Source organism: Cucurbita maxima, unplaced genomic scaffold (assembly GCF_002738345.1).
Source record: "Cucurbita maxima cultivar Rimu unplaced genomic scaffold, Cmax_1.0 Cma_Scf00090, whole genome shotgun sequence".
Lineage (NCBI taxonomy): Eukaryota > Viridiplantae > Streptophyta > Magnoliopsida > Cucurbitales > Cucurbitaceae > Cucurbita > Cucurbita maxima.
In genome coordinates this window covers 172,757-190,188 of record NW_019272106.1, presented here as the reverse complement: position 1 = coordinate 190,188, position 17,432 = coordinate 172,757, and the positions used below count along the sequence as shown (strand labels likewise).

At 42.0% G+C, this 17,432-nt stretch overlaps 1 long non-coding RNA gene and 1 pseudogene across 1 annotated transcript in view; both read right to left on the bottom strand.

Annotated features, from left to right (window-relative positions):
* Nucleotides 1–473: 473 nt before the first annotated feature.
* Nucleotides 474–17,432, bottom strand: part of LOC111472853 — a 17,747-nt gene continuing 788 nt past the window's right edge. The window contains exons 2-3 of the long non-coding RNA XR_002715502.1: nucleotides 7,769–7,772; nucleotides 474–563 (exon numbers count right to left, since the gene is read on the bottom strand). This is a non-coding gene — a long non-coding RNA (uncharacterized LOC111472853). The remainder of the gene's footprint in view (nucleotides 564–7,768; nucleotides 7,773–17,432) is intronic.
* Nucleotides 2,811–3,028, bottom strand: LOC111472852 (annotated as a pseudogene).

The following is a 17,432-nucleotide window of genomic DNA, read 5'->3' as shown; positions in this document are numbered from 1 at the left end:
ATTTATCTTGATTTGGGCAGTCACGGGCGAGCTCTTTGAGGTCCTCCACAAATGAAACAACCGCAACCCTTCTTCTTTGTTAGGTTTACCAGGCTTGTTCCCAGCTCTTTGGTAGCATGTTCTTCCCCTTTCTTTTGCTCCCCACTCCCCCCGTCTTGTTGCCTCGAAGAGGTTTCCCCTTTGTTTGTGCGAATGAGTAGGTTTTTCCATGTCATCTACCATTCTTTCTGCAGCAATGATCGCTTCTGCCAAATCCGGTACATTTTGCCAACGAAGTTCTTGTCTAGCCCAAGGATGAAGACCGTTTGGGAATAAAGCCTTCCTTCCCCGATTTAAGGCTTTAAGGCTGCAAACACTGGACTCTCTTTTCCCTCTTCAGGCACTAGTCTCAGCCTCAACGGATCTTCGATAACTCAACCTTGACTTCTGAATTGTGGCTTAAGGAAGCAAGGAGGCTTGCAGAACGCAGTAAGATAATGCGACAGATAGCTAGACATACAACAGGAAAACTAAACTAAGAAGATGGATAGACGGTTGTGAGAAGAGGTCACTACTCTACGCTGCTATACAGACCACAAGAACAACAGCTACTGCGCTAGGCTCATTCCTAATCGATTTGTACCATACCAAAATGCAAGGAGGATGTATAGCTGATTGACTTAGAATACCAAAAGAAGGAGCTGAAAAGCTTTTAGTGGAAGGAGGAGCACCCGTAGTCCTCTTGATATATACGCATCGCATGGGGCTCCCTCAAAACTACCTACCTCCAAAAGAATACATGACGAAGTCAACTACCCCTCACTACATCATAGTTGCTACAACATTACATGGTAGTTGGTACTCCCAGAACGGTCCGGGCCTTTCTCTATTCACTTTGCTTATAGCGGACCGGTATTGAACAAGTGAAAAACAAGGAAAGTCTCTTAGCAATACAGTGCAACGCCTACTTGCTAACAGCTTTCGGGCCTACTGTCCTATGTATGCTTCCCTCTCCTTTATAGTCGAGCATATTCAATCCTCTCCTGCTCTTCAAGCTAAGCGCTCTCGGAATTAAGCACCTTTCCAATGCCTATTGCACCTGTAGCTGATGTGATAGTTGCAACTCCTTAATGCACTACCTTGACTTGGCACTTGACTTAACTAACCTGCCTTCGAGACAGAGTGATGGTGCCCCCCCTCATGAGCAGCCCTTACCTGCCTTGAACTACAGGAGCGACATACACACATATGTAAATCAGGTCTTTTCTCGAGAGTGATTCTAGGCCTAAGTCAAAGAATTTACTAAATACTAGAGTGTTGCTACAGGGAATGCTACTTTGACCCTGCTACTTCTAACGCTCGAACTGTCCTCACTCCTCTCCTCTTGCCAATCCTTATCAATTCTGCTTCTTTCTTTCTCCTTATCTGATTCTTTTTCTATTGATTCTCAATTCTTCTTCTTTCATTTTCGCCTTGACTTGAGATTTGGAAATGAAAATTCAGTAAATTCCTTGAGAGCTGCTCCTGGAATGATTGAACCCGGTAAAGCAAGCACTAAGAAAAAGTCAGTTCTTGAACGAGGTAAAGCTGTTTCTCTCCTGAACCTCGATAAAGCTGCTTCTTTCCTCTCCCAGGTCATCATAAGAAACCCCCATTTTTCTGAAGCACTATCTGTCCCTTTCTGCATCTATATTAGTTTAGGTCTAACGAGATCAACAAAATTCTTAACGAACTAGTTTCATCACATAATTGTTATCTAGTCCTATTTTCTTTTTCAAATCCAACCTTATTCTACTGTATCTACCTCAAAAAATCCTTGATCTCCAAGCCCCTTGTATAGGTGGTTGGGCAAGTTTGGATGCCCCTACTCCCAACAAGTTTATGGTCGGGATCATGGAACTCTCGCTCGAGAAGTAAGTAAGTTGGTCCTTGTTTGGTCATAAGGATAATGGTTCTTATTAGGTCAGGGGCAGCCGGCCCAGGGGTTACCCGCGATTGGTAATGGCATAACCAGAAGAGGGGTAGGGGAAAGAAGGTTATGCGCTGGTTAGCTCAGCGCATCTGTTTCGGGTATAGAGGCGACGAGGGGTGCTAACCCGGCCACCCAACCCAGTAGGTCAGGGGCGGGCCGGCCATAGATTTGAATCCTACCACCTTTCTTGTGGATCATCCTGTGGTTACCGGATGATGGGAATAAGAAAGCATAAATTAGGAAATGAACACGGAATGTCAATATATGAATTGTTTCATTATTCGTTATTTCCCGATCTTTTCATTGCATTCACTTACAACAAGAAAGAACCACCAGCGTTTGGTGCAGCACCTGCATTTTGGTATATTCTTCTTTCTTTCTTTGGTCTTTCGTTCCGTCATATTCCTAATAACTTATCCAATTACAACGTACTAACCGCGAATGCACCTTTCTTTTATCAAATCTCAGGGACATGGTCTAATCATGAGGGTAGTATTTTATCATGGTGTCGGATCCCAAGTTTTTATGGATTCCTTCTTTGTTACCGGGGTCGACCCCAAAGCCATAATGTCTCAAAACGTGGAGGCCATAGAGAAACTCTTTTTTATTCCTTTCTTTCGAACTTTGTGAAGAACCTCATTCGAGATCTCCCTCGTTATGAACATCAAAGTGGGGCTGCGCCCCTATTGTGCACTCCCTTCGTTCTACGAACCCTTGTTGATTCTGAACTTCGTTCGCGAAGGAACCGGACTTTTGACGGGCCAACCCTTTTTTATGCGTTGCTTTACCGTGAAAGGAAAATGAGCTTTGCTCTTCTGTGCTCCTGGCGCTCTCGTGGTTCGCGAGAAGGAAAAAGGACTCATCCTTTGTTGTATCTGGCACGAGATGATAAAGAGAGGGCTTCGTCTATCGATGAACAGTGGATTGACGAAACTCTTGCCATTGCTTTGTTTTTCTCTCTTTCCTATCAGCGAGTTCCGATCCTTTTGTTTGAAATTTCTTTGTTTGTACCGAACCGCTTGCAGAATCAAATCCTATTCCACAAGATCCTATATCATTTATACATCCTCATTGCATTTATGCTGGAGATGTCGCCAGTGCTATGGGTTTTGGCTTATGTAGATCCAAAATGATGAATGGGATTATGGCACTTCACTCGCCGCCAATGCGGAAGGATGCCCCCAAAAAGAATGGAATGCTGCTTCGTTCTGCTGGATGCGTTGGATCCCGTATAAGAAGCGAACTTTTTACCCTCAAATTCATAGATGTGGGCGCAAAATGTTATCCTGCTCTATTGTTGCGTAGCAATAGAAGCCTGCTCTTGCTGCTTCGGCGGCACTTTTTCACCTTCTCTTCCCTCTAGGCGGGAGGGCTAGTGGACACGAGGAGGGAGCTGGCGAAGCGTGTTGTTCGTAATGCAAAGAAAGAGACCACTACTTTGCTTCTTTGTTGGACCGCCGGTGCAAACACAGTGGTCTCTGACTAGGACTAGGAACCCATTCGAATTTGGATCTTGATATGTCGATGCTTTTTAACTGTAGGCATCTTGCTAGGAAGTTGGTGGGATCATCATGAATTAGGTCGAGGTGGCTGGTGGTTTCGGGATCCCGTTGAAAATGCTTCTTTTATGCCTCGAGTATTAACCAAAGCTCGTATTCATTTAGTCATTTTACCCATTCTTCATTCTTGGACCTCGTTTCTTCATATTGTGACTTTTCCACACTGTGTCTCAGGAACCTTTTCAATACGGTCCGGATTGCTAGCTCCCGTTCATAGTTTTGCTACAGATGATACACGAGAAATATTTTTATGGTGATTCTTCCTTCTAATGACCGACATATCAATGATTCTTTTCTCCCAGATGAAGCAGCAGGCATCGGTCCGTAGAACCTATAAAAAAGAGATGGTTGTGGCGCGAAGTACTCTTGTGCACCTACGACACTCGGCTCGCGTGCAACCCCGCCTTGTTATGTTATGGAAGAATTGAACTGATTGCAGGGATGGTTATTCAGAGCCAGCAATTGGCTGCCGGATTTCGTCCCGCAACTAGAAGAAGATCGCTTCGGGGGTCATAGTGGCGTGGCTGACTGTAGAGTAGTCCGTCCGCCCGCGTTTGATCAGTCGATTCTTTTTTTCTTCGGAAGATGGTCAAGGTAGTTTGCTTCCAAGCCACTGCACTAGATGCGCATATAGTCGTAGTAGTCGACTTAGAATGCCTCTGTTCTATACTAAAAGACTACTTCCTTCGGAGGGGTCTTTGCTCTGCAAAATCAGGCAAACGAGTTTACCATTGATTCTTTTGATGGTTTTCTTGGTTTCGAATAGTATATGAGTGGAGCGAGAGCGACTGGAGTTTACTTCAGGAATAGAGGTTTTTGATGTAGTTGCGCACGTTTTTGCTTTTTTCATCGAGATTGGGTCGGTATTCAGTGTCAGTACAAGATCGAAAAGAATTCATAGCATTCCGAGTGAGATGTCCAAGATAAAAGAAACGAAGGGAAGAATCGACGAGCTTTTTAAGCCCCAAACTCAGAATCCATGGAATAAATGTATCTAAATCCATGAAAAGATCTATTCTATCTGTATAGATAGGGAGGGGAAACCCAAAGAGCTTGACTTTAAGATAGCTCGGGCAAGCAACTCCTCTTTCTTTATTAATGATCTTTCCTTACTTGACTTATTCACCTTTGACTGATGTAACTCAGTCTCGTGGCTTCACCCCTCGTAAACAAGAAAAGCTATTTTACGGTCTCATTGCTTCGCCCCTTGACCATACTTATTCTGGCCTTTAGGTGAGCTTGCGTAATCGTAATAAGTAAGTAAGCACAACTCAACTCTTCTACGGGTGACTGGATCGCCCCAGTGGGGTTGCTCTGATTCGGCCCTGAGAAGCGCAACACTCCAGTAACTGATCCTTTTGTAGGTTCAGGGGCAAAGAAAGCGTACCTTCTTTGATAAGCTCCCTTGGCGTTTCACTTTTGATGTTCTGCCTTGATGAGTGGGAGAGGTAGCCGAATTAGGATCTAACTATTGGCACGGACACAGTGTAGGAAATTTCGATCCTCAAAATGGGAAAGAAAGATGGAGGAAAACATAGCCCTTTCAGTTGCTCTCTACACGGTGACTGTTCTTTTGGCTGTTACCACCTCATCATAAATTTACCGTAGAGGTTCATTTTCCTCACTCAGTAAACGATAAAAGTAGGAGGGCCCAGAATTTGACCCTGATTCCAAGCGAGCGAAATTGGAGAAAGAACAGCGTCATCTAATCTAATTGCTCCTGAACTCGTCCCTGAGCCTGAGGCCCTCCTGGTGATAGATGGGAAAAAAGAAAGAAGGTTTTCGTTTCATTCAACTAGTTATCTTTTTGAAATAGTTCACAGTGCTCATTCTATAGATACTAGAAAAACCAAAGAGAATGAAATTAAATCTTAGTCAATTGAAATTGAAGAACCACATCCCGACCCACCATAAATCCCGAACTTTTTGGCTTCGACCTGCCCGCATCGGATTCCGCGGATACTTTGTGCTTGAAGGCTGATAACATTATGGAGTCGTATTTGGATTCCCTTACTCGTGAGCGATACACATGGTTAGACGTAACATAAAGTCTTACTCGGTCAGCTCCGAGGATATAGTCACTCTAGATGAAATCAGTATGCTGCTCGACCAGTTGCATAATTCAGGCAGTGAAAACGGTATTCAAGCCTTGGAGCTCTTAATGTCATAAGTGGCAGGATAGGAGAGGGGTGGGTCATATTGCTTCGAGAAAGAGAAAAATAGGAAAGATGCCAAGTCAAGCCATGTACTATTATCGACCATACAATGATGCCATTGTGGATCTCATTCGTATTCCAATTTTTTGGACTTAGATGTGGCCTTTCATTCCTTAGGGAGTGAGAGGGATAAGAGGAAAGGGTTGGTTGCCCCTTACGCGCTTTTTTAGGAGGAGTTCAGTGTAGTCGGATGGAAGGGAAGCGCATATCGAAAAGGAATCGAGCATCTATGGAAAGACTAAACCTTCTGCCTTGTCTAGTAAGTTGCCATTTTCATATATTGAATGAAGAAGAAAATCAAATCGACAAATTGATGAATAGGGAATCACTTGGGGTCTGAATAAGATCAATAGGAAAGACAATGGATAGGGCTTCTCAAACAAAGGCAGTCTTGCAGAAAAAAGAGCTTTTGTCTTCTTCAGTTAGTACAAATTCGGTCGATATCAACAATCCAGTTTCGTAGGAAGGAGGCCTAGAAAAGGTCAGCGGAGCAATAAAAAAATTTCTACTTTTGACGCTATGCTGTGCCGACCAGGAATGCTACTCACGAGCTGGTCAGGGACAGGTTCCAGTCACTCTTTCGATGCCATGCCATTATGGTGGCACGGGAACCTTTGAATGGGGGCAGTTTGTATCTCATCGCTAGCATGTGGAATGCAAGTGCATCCAAGCACAACGCAGCCAAGAGGGTCCAAGATTGCTTCGTCGAATGGGTTTTAGAGAGTAGTAGAATGTTGGGTTAGCTCTGCCTTGTTTTGATAGGGGGGTGAGAGGAAATGATGAAGAAATGCCTTAGTTGGTTGAGGGGTGACCGATCCGGTTAGTAAAAAAAGAGGATATCAAAAAAAGGTGTATCTGGTCTGGTGTAGCTAAGGTGACTTTCTTGATCTATAGTTCCTCTTCTTTCTATCTCTTACCAATGCTCCGGCTTCCCTCACTCAAAAGATCCTCCATTGTGGGTGTATCGAAGAGGTAGGCCATAGATTGAATATAGAAGGAAGGGCTCGTATTTGACATTTTTCGAGCAACCCCCAACCTTTGAGAAGGCCACTCCTCTCTCTTTCGGCTTGTTGTGACCTGACCACTTTCATGCTTCGAATGAGAAGTTGCGCTTTCGATCTTGTTCTCAGCTCTGGGTCTAGTCCTTTAGGCGAGGCTCTTGACTTTACACGGTGGTTCCGAGTTCAGGAATTCGTGGTTGGTTGACTTTTCTTTGTTTGGTTACAGTTCATGCCCACTCATAATGAACCCCTGCCCGCGCCGATGTGGAGTCGCAACTCTTCCTGTAGAAACCTCCTTCAACAGATTCAAGTGATTCAGTCAGTAGGAAAGTCAGATGCCTCTCTTGCAGGCCGAAACATTGATTGATTTTGTCTCGATGCAGTTCTCCCCAAAAGAGTGAGCGCTCACTCTTATTATGGGGCACACCCCCTTTTTTCTTATTAGTCAGATAGGTTGCGAAATCTCACCTTTTGGAAATCTCTCATAAGGAGAAGTGGGAGTATAGGGTTTTTTTAAAGATCTCTCCCTTCTCCATTATTCTAATCATTGAATTAGGTAGGACCGGTGAATTTCCCCCCGATTGTTGATGTAGTTAGATCTTTTATCTTTGCCAGAATTCGTTGATGAGTAGCGTTCTTTCTTACTTCCGTCTGTGATTTCATGGAGAGAAGGAAAAAGAGCAATGGATGGCATTGGATTCAATCCACCTGGCCATTTATGGGCATTCAATTCTGGGCAAAGATGTCAAAAATAAAATAAATAAGGGCGAAACTTGGCAGCCCGCTCAGAGTTTGAAGGCAGAACCGTTGTTGCTTGATGAAGCAAGTTGGTTTTTAGTCTTCGCTGGCGTTCGGCACAGGGGAGAACATCTAAGTTGTGGAATTCACACGAAAGGGAACGAGGAATGATCAACGAAAAAAGTGCTCTCTGAACGTGAAAGTTGTTTTCCTGCTGGGAAAGTCTTCCTCTGGAGCAGCCGCGACATGAAGTTCCTTACCCTTCCACTTTCTCTTTCTTTCCCTGTTTCCACAAGCGGACACTTTTCTGCTATCCTTAATAGAACCGATCTTATTCTCTGAACAATCGAAGCGACAAAAGGAGAGGCCCATAATAGAATCTGAAACTTCCAGCGGAGAAAGTTTTTGTCGCCGTTAAAGTCGATAGAGAAGTCTCTAAAGCCGCTATGGTCTAGGCTCTCACTCAGCAAGTAAGCAGCAAGATTCTCTCTTGGCAAAAGCGAAAGACCTCCTCACTCAGTTCATATCTTTAAGCGAAGAAGAAAGATTGGGGGAAAAAGATTAACAGAATTCGGGTTCCATTTTGACTAATCCAATCAAAAATTGCATAAATGAGAGTGAAAAAGTCTTTGTCGCATCAATGAGAGAGAAATTCCCCAATAACCGCGTTTTCCGTTAAAAGTCAACCGGTGTGAAGAAAAAGAAAAAGATTACCGGAGCTTGGAGTTGCTCTTAGCTGGTCGGGTTGCCGGCCCCACCAAGAAGATCCGCCCAAACGTAGAGTCCCCGCTCCTTATCACAAAGGGAATTTGGACAAGAATTTGAGAGAAGAAAGAGCTCTTGCCTTCAAATATTCGGAAAAAGATAGAGGTCAGGCGGGGCACCGAAATGGGGGCGTAAATTCGATTCTCCCATGAAAGTGGAACATCCGGAATTGCCAAATCTCTCTTGATCGACCCCTTTCCTTTCAAGAAGATTCATCCAAGACTAACGATCTTGTCGAACCGGCTTCTATTTCAATCTGCTCCAATAAATTCTAAAATCCATTTCGCCAAATAATGAAAAATGACTTTTCCATTTACTGAGTTTTTGACTAGGGAATGGCCCCTTGGTCCTTCAAGAACTGTCCTAGCCATTTTTTTTTTTGAAATTAGGGTATTGGTCCATATTTCGAGAAAAAGTCTCTCTTGTTTTTCATTCCGGCCGTAGATCGAGTTCTGGGGAGGAATTCTAGCTCAGCATTTTTGTTCACTAGAGAAGGCTCTGACATTCTGGCTTCGCTTCTTCTTGGGCCCAGACGCTAACCTCTGTAGGCGAGGTTTGAAATTCGTGAAAATCCAATGACGACTACTTTTGCACCTCCTTCTCCTCAAAGGAGACCAATTTCTTTCTTGTGAGACTTTGTAATCCAGGACCTCCTCCCAAATATCTTATCCGCAGCGATTCCTCTCGGTCCCCCCGTACAGCCCCGAGGAAGTGAGGAATATCTCAGTATAATTGTTTGCTAATTCTGGTCTTGTTCCAGTTGCTTCGCCCCAACAAAGTAAATCCACGCGAAATTGGAATCCTTTTTATTTTGCTTATCTTGAATCATTGATGAGAAGGAAGGCTGGAATACCAACACAAGAAATGCCTATGCCTTTTTCGATTTCGCTCCTCAGCAGGAGAAAATTCGTACCAGTGTCATATAATTACTGCCATGGCCGGAATGAAAACTGACTCGAAGTAGGGAAAGGTGCGAAGCTGCGAGACTGGAAAGTAAAGGCAAAGGCAAAGGAACGAATAGAATATGCGAGAACGAGTGAAAGAAGAATTGAATATGCATTACCTTGTGAAAGAAGAATTGAATATGCATTACCTTGTGAAAGAAGAATTGAATATGCTTTACCTTGTGAAAGAAGATGATTGAGCTTTTCTTTCTCTTCGTTTACAGGATTGAATATGAATTGACTCGACTGTTTTTGTTCAGGTTCAGGAAGAAGACGAGTTGGAGAGGTTCAGGATTTCATTCATTTAGCTTTACCTCGGAAATCAGGAAAAGGTTTGAGGTTGAGTCTTGAAAAACAGCTCATTGATTCTTTCACTGTAAAAGAGAATGAATCTTGAGTCTTAACTTCCTATTTCGGATTGAATGAATAAGGTAAATAGGGTCAAGTCATAGAGGTTCAGGTTCAGGGTTTCAGTTCAGTCTTTGTTTACAGTTCCAGAAGGTGAAGGAGAGAAGCCGAGGTTCAGTCTCATTCATGTTGAATTAAATTCTTCAATCAATTAATTCTCTTTTCTTTTCTTTACTCTCCCTTCACAGTAAAGGATATGTGTAGGAGTTCCGGATCATTAATAGGAGTAGAGACTGTAAAGAAAGGAGAGGGGCGGCGAAGCAGCTTGACTCGAAGAGGAATTCTCATCATTTTCTTAGGTATGAGAATAGGAATCTATTTGATGAAAGATTCTAGCTTTTGTGCTTGACTCAAGTCTTGATTGAGCAGTCATTTTTCGTAGTTACCCAAAAAAAAGCATCGAGACTGAGAAGGAGCCGGCTTCCTTGAAAAATTCAGACTTTCTCAGCCTTTCTTTTTTGCATATTCTATCTACCCATTCACTTAAGTGAGATAGAGGAGAGTGGAATTTCGTGAAGCTCGCGGCAGACTTTTCACAAGCTCCTTGAAGTGGCCGCCTTTGCTCCGAAGACTGGGACCGAGAGGGAGCTGAAAAGCTTTTTGAAGCCTCTTGAGTTTCGGCCGAGACTAAAGGAGGTTTCCTTTGTCCTAGAAAAATGAATAAAGGGGAAACTGATTCGAGCAAGTCGGTCTCACTGCTTCGCTCCTCTCCCGCTTGCCTTGACTCACGAAAAAAAGGGTGATAATCAATCAATCTGCAAGGAAAGGAATGACGTCGTAGTAGAAGACATTTTGTTGAGCAAGAGACTTGTTGACCAATTCAAAGGAAGATTGGGCTAGCTGATGTTGGTAAAAAAGAATCACGATAGATTGAAGAATTCCCCTTTCCCAAAAAGATGGACGAGCTTTCTCGCAATGGCTTTCTCCCCGTTGGACGTCGTAACTTGGCTGCAATCGTTGGAATTGGTTGGTCGCTTGCTTTCATCTGATTTTTGCTCTCTTTGACGAATTTCCTTTTTGTCAGATATATTCTTTTTGAATGATTGAGACAGGAGAATCTTTCAAAAAGAGAAAGAAGATCAATCCAAAAATTACTTCTGTCGTCCGGAATTCGAAGTGAAATTTGTTATTTTCCTGTTCCTAGTCGTCATGGGAAAGAAAGGAAGAAAGAAGAACATCCACCGGCGATACGGACTCACACACCAGAATCAATGAGGTTTTACGAAAAACGCTAATTGTGCTGGGAATAGACTGAAACAGAAATCCCCGAAGACTAGGAAGTGGACCCCAGACCCGGACTTTCCAGCAATTAAATAAAAAATCTCTCATTTAAAATGAGAATCATAGAAGGTCTGCCCGAAAGAAGCTCAATTTGGAGATAGGGGGACCCGAAGATGGCAGCGGGACCACGAACGAGGTAACTGATGCTTTACGGTCCAATATTTGTTGATCAATCCTATGGCCAGATTTCATTCCCAAAACGTCACTAAGTTCTTAGATAATCGACATTATTTCAATTCAAAAGATTTTCTTGGCCTTCTGTGAAGACCCGTCGAGAAAGCGGCAGACTCAATGTGGAATGAGTCCAAAATCCTGCTGGAATTTCTGAAGAATGCTCATTTGGGTCTCGATCACGTGGTTGGGTATCGATCAAGCAAGCCGTCAAGAAAGGCGAAAAAATTCCATTTTAGCGCGGACAAAAAGCATTTTCTTATTCTGGATCTAGTGGCCGGTGAGTCACTAAAGAGAACATTTGGGAGAGATTCTTCATCGATCTAGTGGCCAATCACTGATCAAATTCCATTTTGATACACTCACAGTCTCCTCAAGTTACAGTGCTCAGGAAGAAAGGAATTGAGGAAAGAATTTCTAGGAGGGATAGAGTTTGTAAGTTCTTCATTCTTTCTCATAGACTCGTAGAGAGTTCAGAATTCCAGCCTTGTTATTCTCTTCTCGCTTGGAAATTCTTGTCATAGCTTATTAGGGAAGAGGATTTTGTCCTAGGAACTACGCATTCTATGAAAGAAAGGAGTTTCAGTATTTGCCCTCCCTTCGTTTACGACTCCGATGCCTTTGGGGACAGGGAGAGTCGAAAGTTCGAAAGCACTTTTCGCTTCGCTCGCGACTCACTGCTCTGATTTTGACTGAACATACTGCCTGGAAAATGACCGGTCAAAGGAATTGGGTCACATTTGATTCATTCACATGGGGAAAAATCTGCCACTCGTTTGGCGACGCCAGATTTACTCGCTAAGTCGAATTGCTTGACGAGACCCGGGAGCAAACCATTTTGCTTTTGATTTGGGGGGAAACCTAGCTACTGATGGTCGGGGCGGGCAAAAACATTGACCCGCGAACCTGCCCAAAAAGGGGGGCGAAGACCTACTACTTACAAATGAAAGACTACTTTCCAAGCCGAATCAGACTGAATATACGCTGAATACGACAGATTCGGAAGTGACTAAATCAGTCAGAACGTAGATGTGATGAAAAGCTATCTTGTGAATAGAGGAAAAGAAAAGAACCACAAAACTCGAGGGAAGGAAGTGAAGCAAGGATTGTGACCACTCTCACTCAGGTACTTAGGGAACAGGGAACACCAAATCCAATCTCGACGAAAAAAAGGGATTCCCACAGGAGTAAATCGTGATGAATACAAATTACGGGGGAATAACGAGTGAAAGAGCATGAGAGATGAAGGAAGGACAGAAGCCTAGGGGAATGAGAGAAAGAAGCCCAGTTGAGTATTGATTAATCTTTTACAGTTCAAGAAAGAAAGAAGAAGGGACAAACAAGTTAGTGAGTGAAGGAGAAGAAAATAGAAGAAGAGAAGAGACCGAGTTTACCTCCAGAAATCAGGGAAGGGAATAGAGGAAAATAAAAGGAGAAAGACCTAATGATCATCCAGCTGCTTTACCGAGTTCAACCCGTGTGAAAGAATAACTAGAACTTCCTGAGAATAACTCACAATAACAAGAATTAAGGAGAAAGATCAGTGCAAGAATAAATAGGTATAGGTTCAGGTTCAGGATTGAATGAATAAGGAGTCGTTCCTTCCTATTCTTGATCATTAATAAGTATGTTCAAGAATAAATGGGTTCCGGTTCCGGAGCTTGGCCTGATTCTCATCCTGCTGAATTACCTAAGGTTGACGAAACTTTACAGTTATATGGAGCATCAAAAGAATGAATTGAAGCAGTAGCTGTTAGTGAAAAAGCTTTGACGAAACTTTACAGTTATATGGAGCATCAAAAGAATGAATTGAAGCTGCAGCTGTTAGTGAAAAAGCTATGACGAAACTTTACAGTTATATGGAGCATCAACTAAATCATAAATGGTCTTTACAGGAGGAGTCTTTGTCTTTGATTTCCTCTCCCTGATAGTTGGTTTCGTCTTCCCTTCCTGTTCAGTCTCATGAATAAGGAGTGTTTACCGTCGAGTAAATGAATTGAATATGCTTTGTTTACGGTCGAGTAAATTCATTAGCTACAGAATGAACCTATTTACCTTGTTTTCTCTTGAGTCTTGACTTCCTAATTACCTCCCTAAAAAATAGGGATTTTATCCCAAAAAATAGATAGAGGATAGAATTTCTGAATTAATGGTCCTAACACGAAAAAGGGTGAAATTAGTCCCATTTAGCCTCTTTTTCACGAAAATACCGGGAAAATGGATGAAAATCAAGGATTTTGACCTCAAAAATAGGGATTTTATCCCAAAAAATAGACAGAGGATAGAATTTTCTAATTAATGGTCCTAAATAGTTCCCGAAGTAGGAGTCTTTGTCTTTCTTTCGTCTCGCTTCAGTCTTGAACAAGGGATTTTGCACTCTTTTACCGGGAAAATGGCCCAAAATATCCCTAAAAATAGACAGAGGATAGAATTTGATTATTATTGGTCCTTACAGTCGAATGAAGAAAGAAAGAGTCTTGTCTCCCTTCCCTTCTTTCACTATAAACTCTCTTTCCTCTTGAGTTTCATCTTGTCTTTCGTTGAGTCTTCCTTACAGTTCAGGAGCGAATCAGCTTTACTGACAGGTTTCGTCTTTCTTTTCGTCTTTCCTTCTAGGTTCAAGAGTGAAATGACAGAATAAATAGGGAGAGACTCAGGTTTTCTCTTTCGGCTTTACCTTGTTTTTGAATAAAGAGGTGCAGGAGTGATTGATCATTAATAAGTAGGGAGAGGAGAAAGGATTGAATGAATTTAGCTTTACCTAGTGAAAGAGTGAAAGAAGAAGTCGAATTAATTAGGTGAAAGGAGTCTTTGTTTACTGTTCAATAGGATCAGGAGCTGATCTTTCTTTCCTTCCGGTTCAGGATTGAATGAATAAGGTAAATAGAATAGGGTCAGGTCATAGAGGTTCCGGTTCAGAAGTAATAGTCCTGTCCTGTTCAGTCTCTCTCTTCTCATCCGAATTACCTAAAAAATGGCCCGAAAAATAGGGTAAAGCATCGATTTAATAATCAATGGTCCTTACACTCAAAAATAGGAATTTTATCCCAAAAAATAGACAGTGGATAGCATTTTAGAATTCATGGTCCTTAAAGGATCACGACAATGAATTGGGAGTCTTTGTCTTTGTCTTGTCTCCCTTCTTTCTTTGATTTACTCAACAGTAAAAGTTCTTCCATCAATTCATTCTTTCACTATAAAGGAGAATGATTCTTGTTTCGTCTTCTTTTCTTTCCCTTCTATCATTCTCTGTAAGGTTCAGGTTCAGGATTGAATTCATTTACGACTGTCAAGTCTCATTCATCTTTCATTTTCTTCTTCCTATCACTGTTCTGTCTAATTCTTCTTTCTTGTCTTGCTTTCGTCTTGACTTTGATTCTAGAACTGTAAACTCGGGTTCTTCTTCTTTCACTCGTTCTCACTGCTATTTGACTCACTAAACGTAAATGGGTTTCACTATCTCTTTTCTTTCCTTTGATTCTTTCACTTCCAACTTTGTCTGCGTCTTCTTCCTTTTCCTCTGCCTGAACCTTTTTCCTATACTTTCTTTACAGGGAGAGTCAATTCATTCAATCCTTTTCTTCTATTCCCTGAACCTTATTCATTCAACTGAAAGTAAAGACTCAACTCAAGCTATTTGAGAGTGAACTGTAAGACTCAACTTCTTATTAATTCTACTTCTTTCACTCTTTCTTCTTCTCCTTAACTACTTATTAATTCTCTTCTTTCACTCATTTACTCGTTCTCTGTTCTTTCCTTTTCCTTCTTTCACTGGGTAAAACATATTCACTATCTCTTTTCTTTCACTCATTTTCTTCTGTAAATGGGTGTGGGCTCTTCCTCCTTATTAACTTATTAATTTCTTCCTTCTTTGTTTAAGGGGCCAGTCCGGATGCTCGTCATAAAAAAGGACTTTGATTTACTCACTTCTATTTAATAGAGTCAATCTCTGTAGGCCAAGATATATATCTATTTTGTCATTGGGAAGTAAGGCTTAAGTCGACGAAAAAGCTAGGAAAGGGGATCATATAGCTAGGGTTGCCTTCGAGGCTAGGGGAGATGGGACTTTCTATTATGGCAGGCTAGGTTACTGCTCTCTCTATCTCTATCTCTAAGAGGGATTTCTAAGGAAACAGGAATGCATTCTTGACTAGCAAGAGAAAAACCGGTCCTCATTTGATAAGATTTATAAAGCAAAGAAAGGGCTCTACTCTTTGAATCTCTGACTAAGCCCATTCCTCGAGTACCGTTTGCTAACTACACGGCTAACGCAACTGGTAACTGTTGACTGCTTCTTCTCTTGTCTTTAACTATTAACGTATAAATCTCTTTCTTTTTCTTTATTAATTCTTGGCTGGCTCGTAGGTTAGAAGGATAAGGTCAGTGTGCAATCCTAAAGAAGTAGCTCGACATTCCGTTGATAGTGGAGATTGACTTAGACAGGCTAGGGTGGTTGCCCATTCATGTAAGGAACTTCCCAGCCAGCAAAAAGAAGAGATGGGTTTCCAGACTTAGAGGAGAATCCACAAAGAGGACAGGCTCAATCGATTGAAGGATAGAGCGGAGCATCTAAGCGAGTAAAAGGCGCTTAACTTGGGATGCCCAGGCATGGGCTCGACAACGAAACCTAATAGTTAAAAGATAGTCAGATTAGTTAGTATGAAGATTCCTTTTCTACCAGTCTAGGGAATTAGCTTGATGTGCCTGAAGACAGTGAGCTTCTCCATACAAGAGAAAATCTCTTGGAAGAGAGTTCCCCGCTTTCACGGCAAAAAGTAGAACAAGAGCCAGCCTTCCAACCTGTCCATTTAAGAAATGATATAAATATCAATATGGTTCGCGTCGTATCGGAGTATCCCACCTTTGAGAGCAAGGCCCAAAACACTGCACTCTCATCCAAGATGATACAAAGTAAATAGGAAACACCAACCCAGAAAAAGGAATTTCTCCTCTTCTGACTGCCCGCACAACCATACCGGATTTTCGGTGGGAAATGAAATAGAAATTTGATTTATCCTCACGCTCTCTTGGGTTTCTTGTAGTCATTGTCGGACCGAAACTCTTCCCCCTAAATCCTTTCTATTGCAGGTTTCGAGCTACTCGCAACTATATTGACAAAAGTCCAGTTGATGTAGCGTAGGTGGAATAATATCTTCCCCATCTCTATTGGAATGAATAGTCATGCTTAAATAGTCATTTCCCGAGACCAAGGAGAGAAAGTGATCCCTGTCTCTGCTGCTCTCTCCTTTTCATTGCCTGAAAACTTCAAAGGCTGCTCCTCTTTCCCCCCGGCACCCATTGAATTTGCACCCTAGAACATCTCGACTTTTTCACTCCAAAAAAGCAGCCTTAGCCTGATTCTTCTATACGATACCACCAGACTATATCTAACTTTCACTTCTTCAGAAGAAAATAGATAGAAAGTATGTTATGTATGCATGCGGATCGAATTCCTCTCGTGGGCTTCTGCTCCGCACCTGACTAATGGTTTAAAGACTCTTGCTGTCCTATGAGAAAGGATAAGTAAATAAAATACAAGCTTTAGCTTGAGAAAGGTGCCAATCCTGATTATTGATTGAGATTCCAGTCTAGTAAGAAAGGAGGAGAATCAAGTGCTTTTATCCATTACCCAGTAAGGCAGTTCACTCTTTCTAGAGTAAGTAATTCCCTTCCCCGAAAGCCTAGAGCCATAACTCTTAACGATGCACAAGTAATAGCTAATATCTATCGTTTCTTTCGTGCCCAAGTCCAAGCATGGGATTCGACCTGACCTATGAACTTCTGAGCAACATTGCCCTAGGCGGCTACAACGACTTAAACTTGAGGATCACAACGAACTATATGCTTATCTAGGCGCGTCTTGGGCTCTTTTATCTCTAACTCGAAATATCGATCGGACGTAAGATCAGAAAAAGAATAAGAATCTGACGCCTAAAATTCCCATTTCTTTTTTGGTTGGACTAACCCAGCCGGTGATTGATTTTGAATTGGCCAAGTAGAGCCCTCGCCTACTCCTTATACTTAAATACAAAAATGGATTCATTTTGTCTCTTCCTTCTGTTCTAGGGGGAGCGGAGAGTCAAAGAATGAACCAAAGAAAATAGAAATATATAGTGATCGAGAAATAAGATATTTGAGAGAATATAAAAAGAAAACTAGAATAAAGAAGACAAGAAAAGTTGAAACCTTTTATGTGATTTCTTATCTAATGATCTAATCAGACGTGGTAATCTAATTAATATTACTAGCATGAATATGTCCCGTTATCTAAAAATCTTCCTAGGATCTGTCATTTTCTCCTTTCTTTACTAATTCTTTTTTACCGGCTAAGCTTATTCTGTGTTTAGGTGCGTAGACAGTGCACTATGGCGGCCATCTCCTTTTCTTGTACTGTGTTC